At 41.2% G+C, this 16,704-nt stretch overlaps 1 protein-coding gene across 24 annotated transcripts in view; it reads right to left on the bottom strand.

Moving 5' to 3' along the window:
• Window positions 1–16,704, bottom strand: part of SORBS2 (sorbin and SH3 domain containing 2) — a 344,555-nt gene that overhangs the window by 169,278 nt on the left and 158,573 nt on the right. For 20 of the 24 annotated variants that reach the window (XM_044225573.1, XM_044225576.1, XM_044225572.1 and 17 more), the window contains exon 2: window positions 7,951–8,091. The gene's annotated coding sequence lies outside the window, so the exon portion shown is untranslated. Of the gene's footprint in view, window positions 1–7,950; window positions 8,092–8,303; window positions 8,323–16,704 lie in introns of those variants that run through there. The other 4 variants (XM_044225575.1, XM_044225585.1, XM_044225589.1 and 1 more) reach the window with 2 other exon arrangements.

The following is a 16,704-nucleotide window of genomic DNA, read 5'->3' as shown; positions in this document are numbered from 1 at the left end:
ACTGAATATTAAAATTATAGGTGCAATCATTTTGCAGGTAGACTTTCAGTTTCTAGGGCAAAGTCTAGTTGAAGACAGCAATACGGAACCGTCCTGGTGACTCATGCGCTGTAGCCACTGGTCTCCTTTTCTTATTTCTACTTTGCCCACTTCTCAATTATATCTGCCTAATAGGGTCTGTCCTATGCTTCATCTCCTTCAACATCTTGAACATAAGATGGCAGTCATAATAACATAGGGACCTAACTGAAAATTTCCTTCTCAACAAATGAACACCAACCCTATATACCTTTCCAGAGGTCTCCTGTCGGGCGCAAGTTTTTGCAATACCAAATTTCTGGATATTCTCTGTCTACTGAGTTTTCTCTCCTCGGAGACTTTATTTACAATTACCTTCTTCCATCTGAATACCCTCTTTTGTGGACCAAAGACTCCATTCAAATACAGCTCTTCCCTCTGTGAGAACCTTTCTGATTTTCTCGTAATATTGAAGCCTAACTCTGTGCTCCCATGGCAGTATATGTTTTTTTAATTTAATTTATTTATTTGAGAAGACAGAGAGGGAGAGTGAGAGAGATAGCGAGAGAGAGCATGAGCAGGGAGGGAGAGGGAGAGGCAGGCTCCCCGCTGAGCAGAAAGCCCAACATGAGGCTCCATCCCAGGACTCCAGGATCATGACCTGAGCGGAAGGCAGAGGCTTAACTGAGTGAGCCACCCCAGACCCCCTGTCCATCTTCTGATGTATGTTGAGTGGCTCTGTTGTCTGAGTCTTCTATGGGACTCAAGCGGCATGTGACACAGTTCCTCGAACATGGTTAGTGGCGAGGCTTGGCAAGAGAGTTTCATAGTCATTTAATAATCTTGACTGATCATGTTTAAAATAATGTAAGATGTTCTTACAACTATTTAAGGAGGAGACCTCCGATTTCTACCTTTACATGGTGCATTTAAGACTCGAAGACCACATCTAAGACTTTCAATCTCCCACCAAAACTAACAATGAAGAGCAAATTTGATCATATTGGATTGAATTTGTTTCAAAATCACAGAATGGTGAGTATGCAAGGGCAGCTTGAGTCTGAAAAATCAAGAAAGGCTACCTTGAGTCTGAAAAATCAAGAAAGGCTCCCCTTATATATGTATCAAGTTATTACCAGTTACAGAATGAAAAATCCATAAACAAAAAAGATTTTCTTCAAGTGAAAAAACAAGTGGCTGGTAAGGTCACATTCGCAAAGTTAAAATAGGTGCTGTGGCCTATCATTCTTTAATAAAAGGAGCTAGGGCTCCTTGAAGAAATGACTGATTCTAGAACTGGGGCAGGAAATATATACAGTGAGGCTAAAGCATCTTGTAGTACCAGGGGGAAAAAGTCCTCACAACGATGGGACTATGTCAAAGGCCACAGCTGGGGCGCCTGGGTGGCTCAGTCAGTTAAGCGTCTGCTTTCAGCTCAGGTCATGATCTCAGCCTGCTTCTCCTTCTCCTTCTGCAGCTCCCCCTGCTTTTGCTCTCTTTCGTGCACTCTCTCTCAAATAAATAAATACAATCTTAAAAGAAAGAAAAATCACAGCAACCTCCTATAAGAGGTGCCCATGGCTACAGCTGCAGCCATTTGCTGAGCAGTTGAGCAGCTACTTTACTTAAGCAGTATCAGATTATAATGCAAAGTATAAAACATACATCCATGTGTTTGTATTGATACAAATGATTGAATCTAAAGAAGCTGGGGAGAACAGACAGTCTCCCTTGCAGAATTCCAAATAATTTATGTAGATATTCCATAAGGAAGAGGAATGTAACTCCCTACTCCTTAAGTGTGAGGTGCATGAAGTTACTGCCTCTGGTAGAGTACAGTAAGGAAAGGAGGAGAAAGAGTAATGTTACAGTGGAGAAACCCGACAGACACTCCCTCAGCGAGGTGATCAAGGTCAACATCAACAGTGATACCTCATGTTGATAGTATGTGCCCTTGTTATGATGTGATAAGAATGGCACCTTACCTTTGTGGCCTTCTTCCCAAAAACACATCCCTATCTGATCATGAGAAAGACATTGGACAAATTCCAATGTTGGGATGTTCTACAATATCCCTGACCAGTACTCCTGAAAGCTATCAAGGACACTGAAAACAAGGGAAGGGTAATAAACTCTCACAGTCAAGAGGAATCTAAGAAAACATGATGACTAAATGTAATACAGCATTCTGGATAGGGTCCTGGAACAGACGAACAGGAAGTATAAATTAAGGAAGTAAGAATAAAAGATGGACTTTATAATAATGTATCAGTAATTGTCCTCTAATTGTAACAAAGTTACCACATTACTGTCAGATATTAATAATAGGAGAAACTTGGTGTAGCATATATGGAAATTCTGGTCCCATCTTCACAATTTTTGGGGAAATTTAAAATTGTTGTAAAATAAACAGTTTGGTTAAAAGAGTGGATATTGTGTTTTGACCTGAAAGCACTCCCTCATATCTACTTTATTTTATTTTATTTTTGTTAATTTTTAATTTTTTATAAACATATACTATATTTTTATCCCCAGGGGTACAGGTCTGTGAATCACCAGGTTTACACACTTCACAGCACTCACCATAGCACATACCCTCCCCAGTGTCCATAACCCCACTCCCCTTCTTCCAACCCCCACCCCCCAGCAACCCTCAGTTTGTTTTGTGAGATTAAGAGTCACTTATGGTTTGTTTCCCTCCCAATAATATCTACTTTATTTTTATCCTACTATGAGTTATTCAAGAGTTAAACACAGCTCTAGCTATGGCACCCATGCAAATGCTCTTCCAGCTCAGGGGGCCATGGGCCAGCCTTGGAATGAGTATGAATCTCATAGCCCCCAGAACTAACTCCCTTGGACTTTTTCCTTCTCCAATGACTCAAGAATGGCAAAATTTACAGGGAAGACCTCAGTTTCTCCTGGAAAAAGAGAAAAGGAAATATAGAGAAGAACTATGACAAAAGAAAAAAACGAATAGTTGAACCAAGAGACTCAGAAAGGCCTTCTGCCCAAGAGCAGAGGAAAGGGGAGTCTCCTCCTCGCATCTCCACCCTGACATTAGCCGGTGGCCCAAGTCGGCTGCACTTCCTAATGGGTACAGGAATGCTGTAGAGGGTCCCTGGGGTTTCCTACTCCATGATTCCCCAGGATAAATCCCAGGATGAGAGTGTTGCTAAGGAGAGCTGACTATCCCCTGACAGCAGTCTGCATTTAAACCTACAAGAAATGCCCATATTCTTTTGACAGTCCATCTTATCCAAGAGAAGGCCTTAAGATCTTTGTGGTGTTTTGGTATATAATTATTAAAGCATTATTTAAAATACTACTCTATTTCACAGAAAATTATACTATCCAAATAACAAATAAAAACTTAGGTAGAGAATGATGACTTTCCTGGAAATGATTGTTTTATCTGCTTCAGGTCAATAACCCTCTTTGACCTATCAGGACCTATCAGGACGGGCCCCATCATCATCTATCACTGATATCTATCGCTGGCACTAATTTTTTTTTTTAAAGAAAGCTAATATAGTACTATAAATATGGGCTATAATAATATATCCTTAAACAATGGGTAAGTACTACATGGAGTCAATTTTTCTTACAATTAAGTAAGCACAAGAGAAGATTTTTAAGTGACTGGTTTTTGTGTTCTTAAATAACCACTGAAGTCATTCCTTTTTTTTTTTTTTTTTTAAAGATTTTATTTATTTGTGAGAGAGAGAACCTGAGTAGTGAGGATGGGGAGGTAGGGATTGAGGGAGAAGCAGACTCCCACTGAGCAGGGAGCCAGACCCCAGGACCATGGGATCATGACCTGAGCCAAAGGCAGATGCTTCACTGACCGAGTCACCCAGGCCGCCCTAGTGAGGTCACTCTTGAAAGAAGGTCTTTTCATGATTTAAAGAAACATTTGCATGTGCACAAATCTGATGTTTATTTTCTGCCTGGTATTTTTATCCTTCCTTTTTTTCTATTTTATTATGGATGATAGTTTTCAAAATGTCAACTCTTTGTACCACGATGTGTCTAGGGAGAACCCCTGGTAGTATGGTCCTGGGTTGTTTCCTCTTGGTTGGTTCCTCTACACCTCCTTCTGGGCACCTTTCTCTCTTCTGCTCTATTGCATTAGTTTCGGGATAACAAAATCATATATGGCACATTATGAATAGTGAAGTCAGTATTAAAATGCAGCTCCTACATACAAGGTCTCCAAGTTCTGTTATGGTCAGCTTTTCAAATGCCTTATTCAGTATGGAATTAATTATCGTCATTTTGAGCATCACCTGCTAAAAATGCAAACTGTATCTTTAATAAAATGCTTATTTGTATCAAGAATAAGATAACAAAATATTCAAAGAATAATTGTAAACCTTATAAATTTTGTCAAATCTCTCACAAGGTCATAAATTTACTTTTATGAAAATCCCCCTAGAGTTCAGAAATCCTCTAGCTGATAGAAAGACATCAAATCTTAGTTCTCTGGGTGCCTTAGCATCTGTAATGGTCACAGGAGCCAGAGACTGGCTCATGCAAGTTCATCTACAACTATGTAGGTCGCCTAACGGGTCATATTTTTTTAGGGATTATTTCCAATTTCCAGAGTCCTAATGATCAGAATATAATCCTTGGTATCTTTAGTGAGAAAAATAATGTGTCCCCCTGTCCCAAATTCAGTGTTCGGCCAATACATATCTATATGATCAACAAAATAAAGGAAGGTTTTCAGATCCTAGGCTTGAGTATTTTTTTGTTTTAGATGTGACAGATTTGCTGAACAAAGCTCATGAATCCCCTCTTCCTCTCTACTCCCCCATTTTCCCCACTCAGCACACACACATACACACACAGCCCTTTACAACCCTGTTCTGTCTCACTGTTGTTAATATACACATCAGCTCTAGGGCACCCAGCTTTTCTGAAGGAAATTGACTCTGCTGAGTACTCTTTTATTCTCTGTATAAGTTACATTACAAGCAATAGTACTAAACTTTTCAATGCTTACAATGTTCCCTATGAGTGTATCAGTTGAACAAGAAAAAAAAAATCTGGAAGTTTATTATTTTTCCACCAATATATTTGACACCACCTTTGGAAGGGAACAAAAGGCATACTGTCAAATGGATAGACCTGGACAAAATGTTACTGTTTGTTCCTCACGAGCACAGAGGTATATTTAAGCAAAGAAAGACATTCCATGACTCTCCTGGGACTTCCTTCCTTCAGCTGAATTATACCAACATGTTCACACCACTGTGATTCAGACCGTGTTGGAATCTAAAATGCAGACTTTTCTTTGCCAGTGTTTAAATGCCACAGCTATAAAAATTCATATTAGGATTGAACCTGGCCTTAAAATATCATAGAATAATGAGAGTTTAGTGGGGGGGAAAATGTGTGTACACATGAAGATATGAAAATAAGAAGAAAATAAGAAGATAGAAGATATGAAAATAAGGGATATCCCTGTTTGACAGAGTCTCTACATATACAATAAGGCCTCAAAGTCACCAGAAGTCACCGGGTTTGGGATTATGTTTCAAATCCAGGCTCACTGACATTCATGAAACTTCTGGTGAAACGGGGGCCAAGTTTCGAGCAAGGCTGAGTAGAATGCCTCTTTCATGTGGAACCTGTGTGAAACTCAGTGGCTTTGGCTGGGTCTCACCTTGAGTTTCACATTCAAACAACCCAAAGCTTCAGAGTAAAATTAAAGGGTGAAGGGAAACAAGCAAACAGACCCCACAACAACGACAAGGCAGGAAAAGATGACTTGCTGGAGAATGGAATGACTGTCTTCTTCCACACCCATTTCATCGTGGTACTGCTGGATTCTCCAGCTAAACTCGTATTGCCCTCAGCTATGCCAAATCAAGGCTTCCCCGCACTAAGGGGGAGAAAATTCTAGACCCTCCAAAGGCCCCAGGAAGCAGTGAAACATTTGCTCAAAATAGCCAGAGGCTTTAAAATGTTGACTGTACGCAGGAATGTGATTATGAATATGGGCCTTAGAATACAGATTTGCAAGGGAAGAGGTAACAATTAAACGTCCAACTTTTGGAAATTTAAAAAAAGAAAAAGGCTGACTGAACATCTCTAGGTTTTCCTACTAAATTCAAATTCTAGAGATTACGTGCATTGATGCCTCCTCTGAAAGTGACCTCTCCCAGAGCATTCTCCAGAGCTCCACCCCTCTGGAAACTCGTCCTGTGGCCACTTGCTTCCTGCTTTCTTAGCAAGGTGCAGGGTGCAGAGAGCAGACTGGGCCGGCTGTAAGGAGCCACAGTCTTTGGCGGGGACTGAAACAGTCTCCTGACAGGATTAGTTAGGCTCATTCTACTCCTAATGTGCAGCCCAGCTAGCGGTGGGCAGCGTGCCACGGGACGCCAACCCCCGCTCTAGCAGAGGACTTGGAAAATAACAAACCAGTGTAATCAACCCATGAATTTTCTTTAAAGTAAAGGGAACATTTAAAAGTCTATTGAATGGCAAAAGAGGACTCCACTTTGCCTATTTTAGGAAATACACTTGTTTATAAAAATTTCTTATCCCTCATTCAGCCCAAGTTTCACCAGCATAAAAACTTCTGGCTACAAAAGCTTTTTGTTTTGTTTTGGTTTGGGGTTTTTTTTGTTTGTTTGTTTTGTTTTGTTTTGTTACCACTCCCCCCACCCAGTTTTCCTCTTTAAAATTTTTCTTTCCTTTCTTTCCTTTTAATTTTTCTTCTTTCACATTTTTTTTAAAAAGTTATCCAGAAGATCACAGTGTGTTTAAAATGCATGTTTTCTTTTGACATGTGGCCTGAGATACCAATAAACTTCTTTGGAGACAAGAATCTTTAAATTCCAGGGATTTCAGTGGCCATGTGAAAAAAGCTACATTAGGCCCCAAGGCACACTGTAATTCTGAGGCAAGAGAGGGCAATCAAAGGAGAGGTTGATAGAGTCACTTTGTACACACCAGCCTTTGCGGTGTTCACAGATCTGCAGCACAGTCATAAAGTCTATATGATGAGAGACCTTGCCATAGAAAAGTCTTTTTCTTTGAGTTGGGGGTTAACCTGAGACATCATCAGTGGGGGAAAACCCAAGCCCAATAGATTCTTTAAGGGAAATGGTATAAAAGCATTAAACAAACAACAACAACAACAAAAGACTTTTTACTGACCATAGTAAATACCCACAATCAAAGTAAATGCTGTGTTTGAAGTTAAAGTCCACAGATCAAAGTACTTTGCAAAATGTCAAGCGTGAGCATAAGGAGGAGGAAAGGAGAGGCACAGAAACTCACCGAAATATTGTATTGTCAACATTAGAGAAACCTGCTAGCAGAAGACCTTTGGCTAGGTAAGGCATTTTCAAAACTGAGTCACCTGAATTGTGCTGGGAGCATACAAAAAATGAAACACACTAATAAAAAAAGCTGTTCGAATTCTGCCCTAGCAATACAAACCAGTGATGAAAAAAACCAAACAAAATAGAGCTCTCTCACTGTCCTTAAAGAGCAACTATAATTTGCTCAGGTGGTTGTAAGCATTTCCTTTTTTTTTTTTTTTTTCTCTCGGTGCTGTGAGAAAGTTAAAAATAAGTAAAACAGTCTAAACAACAGAATTATGATGTCTGGGAGCCCCCCTCACTGCTGGCAGTCAGGTTAATTAGAGTTCCGATGCGGCTCAGACCCAGGTGTGCGTGTGTGTGTGTGTGTGTGTGTGTGTGTGTGTGTAGAGGGGCCAACGTGACAGAGAGCTGGGATTAAAAGTAAAGCACAACCATAAAAATGCACAGATGCCCCTGCTGTAGTCGGGAACCCGGTATTTACCTGGAAATCGGTGGCAGCCTCCGCTTATTCTCACCAGAAATAAGTTATTGAAAAGACCTTAGTCATAAACATATCATAACCAATTAAATAATTCCAGAATAAAAATCTTACCTACAGGCAGCTGGGGTTCAACAGTTGCTCTCAACAGAGGAAGTAGGAGTCAGTGGCCTTTAACATGTAGAGATTGTTTATTTAGCCCTTTTTAAAAGGTCTTGAACTCCAGAGGTTTAAGATTAAGTCCAATCCAAGTGTCTGAAGGGGAAGAAAAAAAAGGCAAGAGAGAAGGCAAATAAGAGAGGGAAAGAATCCCAGCTGCTGGGTAGTGCCGCTGTTCTGAGAGCATTTGAGCTATTTTCAGTATTCACAGCAGCCGGAGTTGTCTGCAAAGGGATGAAAAAGCCGTGCCTGAGCGGCCACCTCCCTCCCCCTTGCCCCACGTGGTGGTGGGGGGGGGGTGCACGCACCAGGAAACCCACAACAACTTGGTTCACCGAACAACTACTCATTTAAATTTTGGGGAAAACTGCCAGCGCTATTGGAAAGGACAGCAAAAAAAAAAAAAAAAAAAAATCTTGACTGAAATCTTAAGGAAACACAGTGCCTGGCCATAATCCTCCAGTTTTCAGAATGACTTAACCTGATTTGTTGACACGAAGATGGACTATGTGTGCCTTCTTGAGAGGGAAGAGGTTTCTTCTGACATTTCCTCACTTAGGTGGGTCTTAAAAAATATTTTAGAACTCTCTGAGGAATATCTGTTCTCACCCTATCCTTCTTAAGACTGAAGACAAATGGTTTATTTCTAGCACGCACCTAAATTTCCATTTTCATCAACTATGCTATTTTTGAAAGCTACTGGGTTAAGCTGTTGACATTTCTTATCTGTTGGCAGAGACCGGGGACCATTCAGTGACACGATGAGACAGACACAGATCCCCTGCTTCTGCCTCCAAAGAAGTGATTCAGATTGGGCCGCTAGCAATGACTAGCAGACTTTGCGCCTTCCCTTTGTTTCTAGAATTATAAATTAAGATCTGGGTGTTCTGTGCCTTCATTCAGCATTTTATGAGGCAAGTACTTCTGAGCCTCCTCTCTGTCACATGTTCGGAGAATACAATAGTGGGGACAAAATATCGTCCCTGCCTCAGAAGGGGTATAGCACAGAGAGGCAGCAAGAATAAAGAATAAAGAGAATTTGTTGTAATCTTTGATGGCTTCTTTTTCACGTGAGGATCTCTTCAAACCTTGGCGACTGAAGGAAGATACACGATGGGTGGCCATCAGACCAACTTCTGGCTTCTGTGGTTTACTCTGCATTGTCCAACAGCCCTTAGAAGGAAATTTGTTCCTTCCTACCCAAGTATTAAAAGCCTTGAATCCATGTAGATAAAACCCCTGAATTCTTTCATCTCCCTACTCCCGTAACATAGAGGAGCATCAACAGTGAGAAAGTACTGCTGAGAGCTAAGAGGAAGTGGGAGAAGATTCTCTGATCCTTCTTTAGCCCAGTGTGGAAAGGACCTGGATGTTTTTTGTGTTTTTTTTTTAAAGAACATGTGACTCTTTTTTTGTTTTGTTTTCTTAAGATTTTATTTATTTATTTGACGGACAGAGATCACAAGTAGGCAGAGAGGCAGGCAGAGAGAGAGGAGGAAACAGGCTCCCTGCTGAGCAGAGAGCCCAATGCGGGGCTCGATCCCAGGACCCTGGGAACATGACCTGAGCTGAAGGCAGAGGCTTTAACCCACCGAGCCACTCAGGTGCCCCATGACCTGGATGTATTTTATAATGAATGTTAGGAAGGGTGATTACTAGAGGCTCAGATCAGATCCAATTGTTTCTTTGCAATTAAAGAAAGACACTGCAACTGATGATAGAAAATACTGAGGATTATGCATGATCTCTAAAGAAAAATGGTTACATGACTGCTTTTTCAGGTGTGATAAGATAGTGAAATCCTTCAGCTAGCCTACACTTAGATTAAAATTAAATTAAAATTTGGTTTAAATTTTGAATTGAAATTAAAAAAGAACTATCATTTAAGTTTGAAATAGCTAATCAAAATTTTTAAAATAAGAGTAACTTTATTTAAAAAATGGATAGCAGAGGGGTGCCTGGGTGGCTCAGTGGGTTAAGCCGCTGCCTTCGGCTCAGGTCATGATCTCAGGGTCCTGGGATCGAGTCCCGCATCGGGCTCTCTGCTCAGCAGGGAGCCTGCTTCCTCCTCTCTCTCTCTGCCTGCCTCTCTGCCTACTTGTAATCTCTCTCTGTCAAATAAATAAATAAAATCTTTAAAAAAAAAAAAAAAGATAGATTGTAAGCCTGGCAAATGCTAGCCTCAGATAGAAATTCTTTTTAATAGTTTTTACCTTTTCCTCCGTATAGTAGTTTATAATGAAAAAAAAAAAGCATTAAAAACTGGCTGTCCTTGAGAAACTATTGAAGTTAATAAAACAAAGACTACTAAGTCAACCATTATCTTAATTCCAACCTGCCTGCTCTCCACACCAGCACTGAGAGAAGCCCATTGCCTCATGTTTGACTATTCTTAGTCACTTTAGGTCATGGTCTGCAGTTGGACAGGTTCTGACCCTGCTAACTGCTTCCATTCAGCATAAGCCCCGTGTGGCCACGTGAGTCACCACGGTCCCATCATGTCATTCCCCAGTGATCCCAACCGTCCCAACTGCCTCCCAGTTAGCACCTTTTGACTGACTGGATGTCACAGAATAAATGTCACAGATTTTTAAAAATGAGAGGATAACATATTTGGACTTTTCTACTCACTCAATCTACAATGACTTTTATCAGCGACTGATGTCTGTTATTATCACTATTGTAAGTCTACGTGGCTGTCCAATATGGTAGATGTAGAGGCTACTGAACACTTAACATGTGGCTAGTCAAAGCCGAGATGTCATGTAACTATAAAATGCACACTGAGTTTTGAACATAGTATGAGAAAAAGGAATATATAACCCATATTAATTTTTATATGGATTATATATTGAAAAGATAATATTTCAGACATCCTAGGTTAAATAAGCTATTTAGTTAAAATTAATTTCACTTGTTTAATTTTATTTTTTAAAATGTGACAACTAAAACATTTTATATTAAATACGCATCTTGCATTATATTTCTGTTGTGCACTACCATCTTGGCTAGGGGTTCTCAAACTGTAGCAAAAGCAGTTACCTGGAAGGCTTGTTAATACGCAGATTGCTGGATCCCACCCCATTTCTGTTTTGTTGGTATGGGGAGAGGCCTGAAATTGTGCATCTCTAACAAGTCCCCAAGTGATTCTTTTTTTTTTTTAAAGATTTTATTTATTTATTTGACAGAGATTACAAGTAGGCAGAGAGGCAGTCAGAGAGAGGAGGAAGCAGGTTCCCCACAGAGCAGAGAGCCCAATGAGGGGCTTGGTCCCAGGACCCTGGAATCATGGCCTGAGCCAAAGGCAGAGGCTTTAACCCATTGAGCCACCCAGGAGCCCCTCCCCAAGTGATTCTTAACCACACTTTAAGAACCCACTAGTCTTGAGCCTTCTTATTTAAAGAGTGGTCCATGGACCAACATCAAAGTCATCACAAGATCACTTGGGATTTTTTTTTTTTTAAAGATTTTTTATTTATTTGTCAGAGAGAGAGAGGGAGAGCGAGCGAGCACAGGCAGACAGAATGGCAGGCAGAGGCAGAAGCAGGCTCCCCGCCGAGCAAGGAGCCCGATGTGGGACTCGATCCCAGGACGCTGGGATCATGACCTGGGCCGAAGGCAGCTGCTTAACCAACTGAGCCACCCAGGTGTCCCGATCACTTGGGATTTTATAGGAAACGTGAAATCACGGGCCTTACTCATACCTACTGAACCAGCAAGTACATCTTAAAAATCTCACCAGGTTATATGTGTGCACATTGAAATCTGAGAGAAACTAATGTAGAGTGGCGACTCATTCCTGGGTACATATGAGGCTTATCTGGAAAACTTTTTAAAATACCAGTACACTGGACCCACCTCTGGAGACTTTGCTTTAACTAATCTGGTTGGAATCTAACATATCTAATAATGAATTACATATCTAATCGCCCCGCCCCAGGTGATTCTAATGGAAGAGCACTGAGAAACAAGAGTTTGGTGGGCAGTGGGACCCTCAGACCAGGTGCAGAATTGCCAGGATCCAGAAACCCAGACAAATTCTGGAAGGGTGGTGAGAAGCAGATGTTTGGGGACTGTCGGGTGCTAGGAGAGCAAGACTTGGACAGAACAGAGCTTGTGGAAACCACACGATGGGGTAGATGAGTGTTGCAGCCAGCAGGGGGAGACAGGGGCAGGAAGCATCCCTGGCTTCCGCAAGTCTGACCCAAGTCCCCAGTGGCCCCAGGTTTGTTGTTGCAAGGAGACTGGATAAGCCTTGGTCTCTGACAGAGTAGAATACTCAGCCAAGTGTTCTCCGAGCAGAGATGCAGCCCCCAAAATAAGAGAAGGACCTACTTAGGAAAAAAAAAATGTCATGTAAGTCATGAGTGGGACCAGCAGCCATGTTAAAAGAGGTTCTTAAACTATAAAGACAGGACTGGGTGGGGGGGGCGCCTGGGTGGCTCAGTGGGTTAAAGCCTCTGCCTTTGGCTCAGGTCATGATCCCGGGTTCCTGGGATCAAGCCCCGCATCGGGCTCTCTGCTCTGTGGGGAACCTGTTTACTCCTCTTCTCTGCCTGCCTCTCTACTTGTGATCTCTGTCTGTCAAATAAATAAAATCTTTAAAAATAATGATAATAAAGCCAGGACTGGTTTCAGAAGCTCCATCTGCAATAATCTTTCAGAGACGAGGAGGGAAAAAAATGGACAGAAGTGTTGGAAGTCAGTTGAGTGGTACATTTCTTTCTCTCCTCCCATTGTGTGCAATACAAGTTGAGACAGCTCTCAGCTACGCAGTGGTCAAATTAAGAACATTCTATGCTAAGACACAGTTGACACAGACCAAACTGTCCCGGAGGATATCTGTATCTCAAGAGAGAATCTTGATAAATAATGGAACGCCCCGTTGTTAGAACCACGAGGCAGATCGGTGTTCTGGAGCAGAGAGACCTTCTGTTACTCTTCAGCACACCTTCGTTCCATCTTTAAAGAAAGTGAGCCCCTTATCTGGAATGATCTCCCCAGTTTGTCCAACCACTGCTCATTTTTTCAGGTGGTACCAGAACAGCTGTGTGCTCCAGAGGGCTTCAGAAAAATAAAATCCTCACTGTAAAGGAGAACGTGGACCCACACTGGTGATATTTGAAACTCCTGACAACTATGCAAAGACCATTGTAACTTCCCTTCTCACTTGATGATTTGGTTGTTTTCAGAAGACCTTAAAAATGTGCAATAATGCTTAAGAATAGAGAGTCTGGAGTCATGTGTCTGGGTTTGAATTCTGGTCCTGCCACGTTCGTGTGACCGTGGGCCTATTACTTCACCTCTCTGTGCCTCGGTTTCCTCCTCTGTCCTAGGACTTCACTGGATTATTGTGAGCATTAAAAGGGTTGTCTGAAAAGAAGGTAGAAAAGTCTGGCACAGCCTAAGTGCTATTGTTGGTTTAACAACTAAAATACAGTAAAATAACTGAAGGTTTCCAAATATGGTTAAGTTTAGTAATTTTTTTTTTGATACCACAGTGATTTCCAGGGACTTTTATGTGAGTGATCTCTTGAATACATGTATTTTGAAAGCTTCTTTGAGAGTTGTTTAATTTTTTTTTTCCCGAGAGAACTCAGAATTCTCAATTGGTTCCTCGTCACTTCCTATTATTTGCGAGGATCTCAGGAGGAAGGAAGTGAATGTACTTTTCCCATGAATATTGTTTTCTAGGTTACACCCCCCCCAAAGTCCTTTGAAAAGTAAGTTATACTATAAATGTTTGAAGGCTTCAGTGGCCCATGTCAGTTGAGTAGCATTGTCTAATATTCCAGGAGAACAATGTATCATTCTCTTAGTCAAATATTTTAGTGCTCAGGGAAGGGCAACAAGGCTGCCTGAAATACTGGCATGAGTTTCAAAGATGTATTGAAAAGGCAGTCAGAGTCTCATACTACAGAGACTATAGACATCAGATAATGCTGATTAAAGGAAGGGGTGGACCCCCACATCAGGCATGTGAAATGCAAAATGAAGGCTAGATTAAGTGTAATAACATCTTTGACGCTTGTCTGCTTCTACCACACGAAACAAAGTAAAGCACCTGCAATAAAAATGTTGGTGCCTGGCGGCATCACACACTTAGTAAATAACAGCCAGACCATCTACAGGAACCTCCATATGTTGAAAGCTGAGTAAGTAATAAAGCACCGAGGGGGGAACTCGAGCCCAGGAGCTTGGGTGATTTCAGACCAGGCATGCAAGCCCTCTATGTTTGTGCTCTGAAACATAGGCAGAGGGACCAGGCTATAAACTCCTTCTTAACACTGCCATCTATGCTTTTGTTTGAGTGTGTATAAATTACATTTGGCAATCTCTTTCATAATCGACATCAGCAGGTGTAATTGAAAGTTGTCAAGTCGCATATCCAATTATTTCACCACGTGGTTAATGAAGAGAAGCGAATGTTTTTTAGGAGCTGACATGCCATCATATGTGTCATTATGCAATCTAGGGCTGGACTTCACCGAATAAGGTGAAAATGCTAAGGAATGGCCAAAGAACTATTAGCAAATGTGAGATATTATTTAGAAATAACTTCTGAAAACCTGTTAAAACTTCGTTTTCTAGTTAAAACTTTATTGGTTTTATATGTGCTGTCTGAATCCCACATATATTTAAAAAGTATCTCTGCTGTTTATATAACCATGACTTAGCTTTTCTTGATATTTATATTCTATTGAAATTGAGGCATATGCAACAGTTGCTAAATACGCTATAAAAATCTTTAAGATAAGCCTTCTGAAAGTGGCCTATTTAGAGCTCTGCACGATTTTCTTACATCTCCACCTACATCTCTCTACCTACCCTCTAGCTCCTTTCTTATAGCTTCTCTGGTCTTTCAGCTCCTAGAATGGGCCACATTTAGGCCTTTTGCATGCACCGTTCTCTCTCTCTGGAACACCTTCCCTGCTCAGCCATTGATGCTGTGCACCTTTTGACCAAAGTGCCCCTCCCCCAGGAAGGCTTCCACGATCCACACAAGGTCATGTGTTTTTAACTCTTGAGAAATCATATTCTGCATTTCCTTGAGTGTCAGGCTTGGCTCCATTTATTTCTGTGATCAATCAGTGTATTTCTCCTCCATTAGCCTATGAGCTCCTGTTTTCCCTTCACAATGTATTTCCTACACATATATTGTATTTGCGCCTGGCACAAAGTGCTTAATGTATATTTTTTGAACAAATGATTCAGTAAGTTCTGAAGAAGGCATTAAGCAACACATGCTGACGTCTGTGTTCCATATTTAGAAGCTGTGGGATCCTCTCTTCTACCATGGGCAGAAGGATGCTTGTTATAGATAAGAATGTTTGCAGATGTACTTCTGTACATATTCTCAAATTTGTAAAGCACTTTGAAATCATCAAGGCGCAGTATGAAAAATCTCTTTTCTGAGGCATTCAAAAAATGAATTAACCCAATAACTCATGGCACATTTCCATCATTAATTACTATGACCATAAAAGCTAATTTTACAAGGATAGTCACACACATAAGTAGTACACAAAATGTTAAAAAAAAAAGTGTCCTTACAACTCAGGGATGATAGGTAAGCAAAGAACAATAAGAAACAGTTGACTAGCCTTCAAAGGTCAGAAGGAACTGTAGATTCATTATATCAAGTGCATAAGAGAAACTTCTTCCAAAATGAATGCAAGTTGGAAATGGGAAACTTCAGAGATTGGACATGTTAATAGTTTTTTCGGGTTGTCTGTCCTTGGAGCCAGACCTTCCTATCTCTTTGTGAGACCTCTGTGTGTTCTGTGTGGTTTACAGATGTTGCTACAATAACAATGCCCCCAGTTATCAGGTGAAGCCCGGGGCTGCTGGAGCTCCCAGACCAGTCACCTCTGGCTGTTGTTACCGCACTTGTTTCCCTCAGTGTGCCTGCAAATATTCTTACCTTTATGTAGGCCAGATAGAGAGGTTTGGGAGGGAATGCTCTAACCAGCAAGGTCAACCTACTAAAAACAGCAACAATAGTCTTATTCACAAAAGGAAACATAAGAAATAAGATGTTGTGGGAGGGGTATGTTAGCAATGTCAAGAAATGAGTAATGATACCTCAATCTTACGGAAAAAGATGGGGACGCTGTGGGAATCTGTCTACACTCTGGGAACTGAGCTGGAGCTTGACTGGTCTCAGTGGAAGGTACAAGGGAGTCTGACTGCCTGAAGGGGGCGTGAGGAGGGACCTCTGAATTGAAGCAGATACTCAACTTTTGCCTTCTAGCAAGGGCCCTTCTTTTCACAGCAACTATTTCCTTAAGTGGCATTTTCAGTTGAAGTTTCTCTCTGATACATTTCATTTACAGTCAGGTCACTATTTCCATACTAATAAGTAATAAGTAATGAGAGTAATAACTCTTTAAAATAAATAAACTATCTAACACAGTGGTAGCAGACACTGATTTCTCCTTACTGAGAATCTATTTTTGCTTTCATCTTTACTACAGAACCCTGAGAATATGCGTATTTCAAAACTTAGCTTCCCAGATTTTCTTGCAGTCTGTTCTGGCCAACATGCTAAAGGCAGGACACCTCTGTACATGATGGGAGCAGGGAGACTCCAAGGGGGATGGCTTCTCTGCCCTTTGCCACTTAACCAGACCCTGCTCCTCTTAGCGGACAGAAATGCCGATTTCATCCTGGGAGGCACATGCCGAGGGTGGGGTGACAGAGTTAGCC

Source organism: Neovison vison, chromosome 11, assembly GCF_020171115.1.
Source record: "Neovison vison isolate M4711 chromosome 11, ASM_NN_V1, whole genome shotgun sequence".
NCBI lineage: Eukaryota > Metazoa > Chordata > Mammalia > Carnivora > Mustelidae > Neogale > Neogale vison.
Note: the sequence above shows the minus strand (reverse complement) of the source record. Positions and strands in the feature narration are given on the sequence as shown.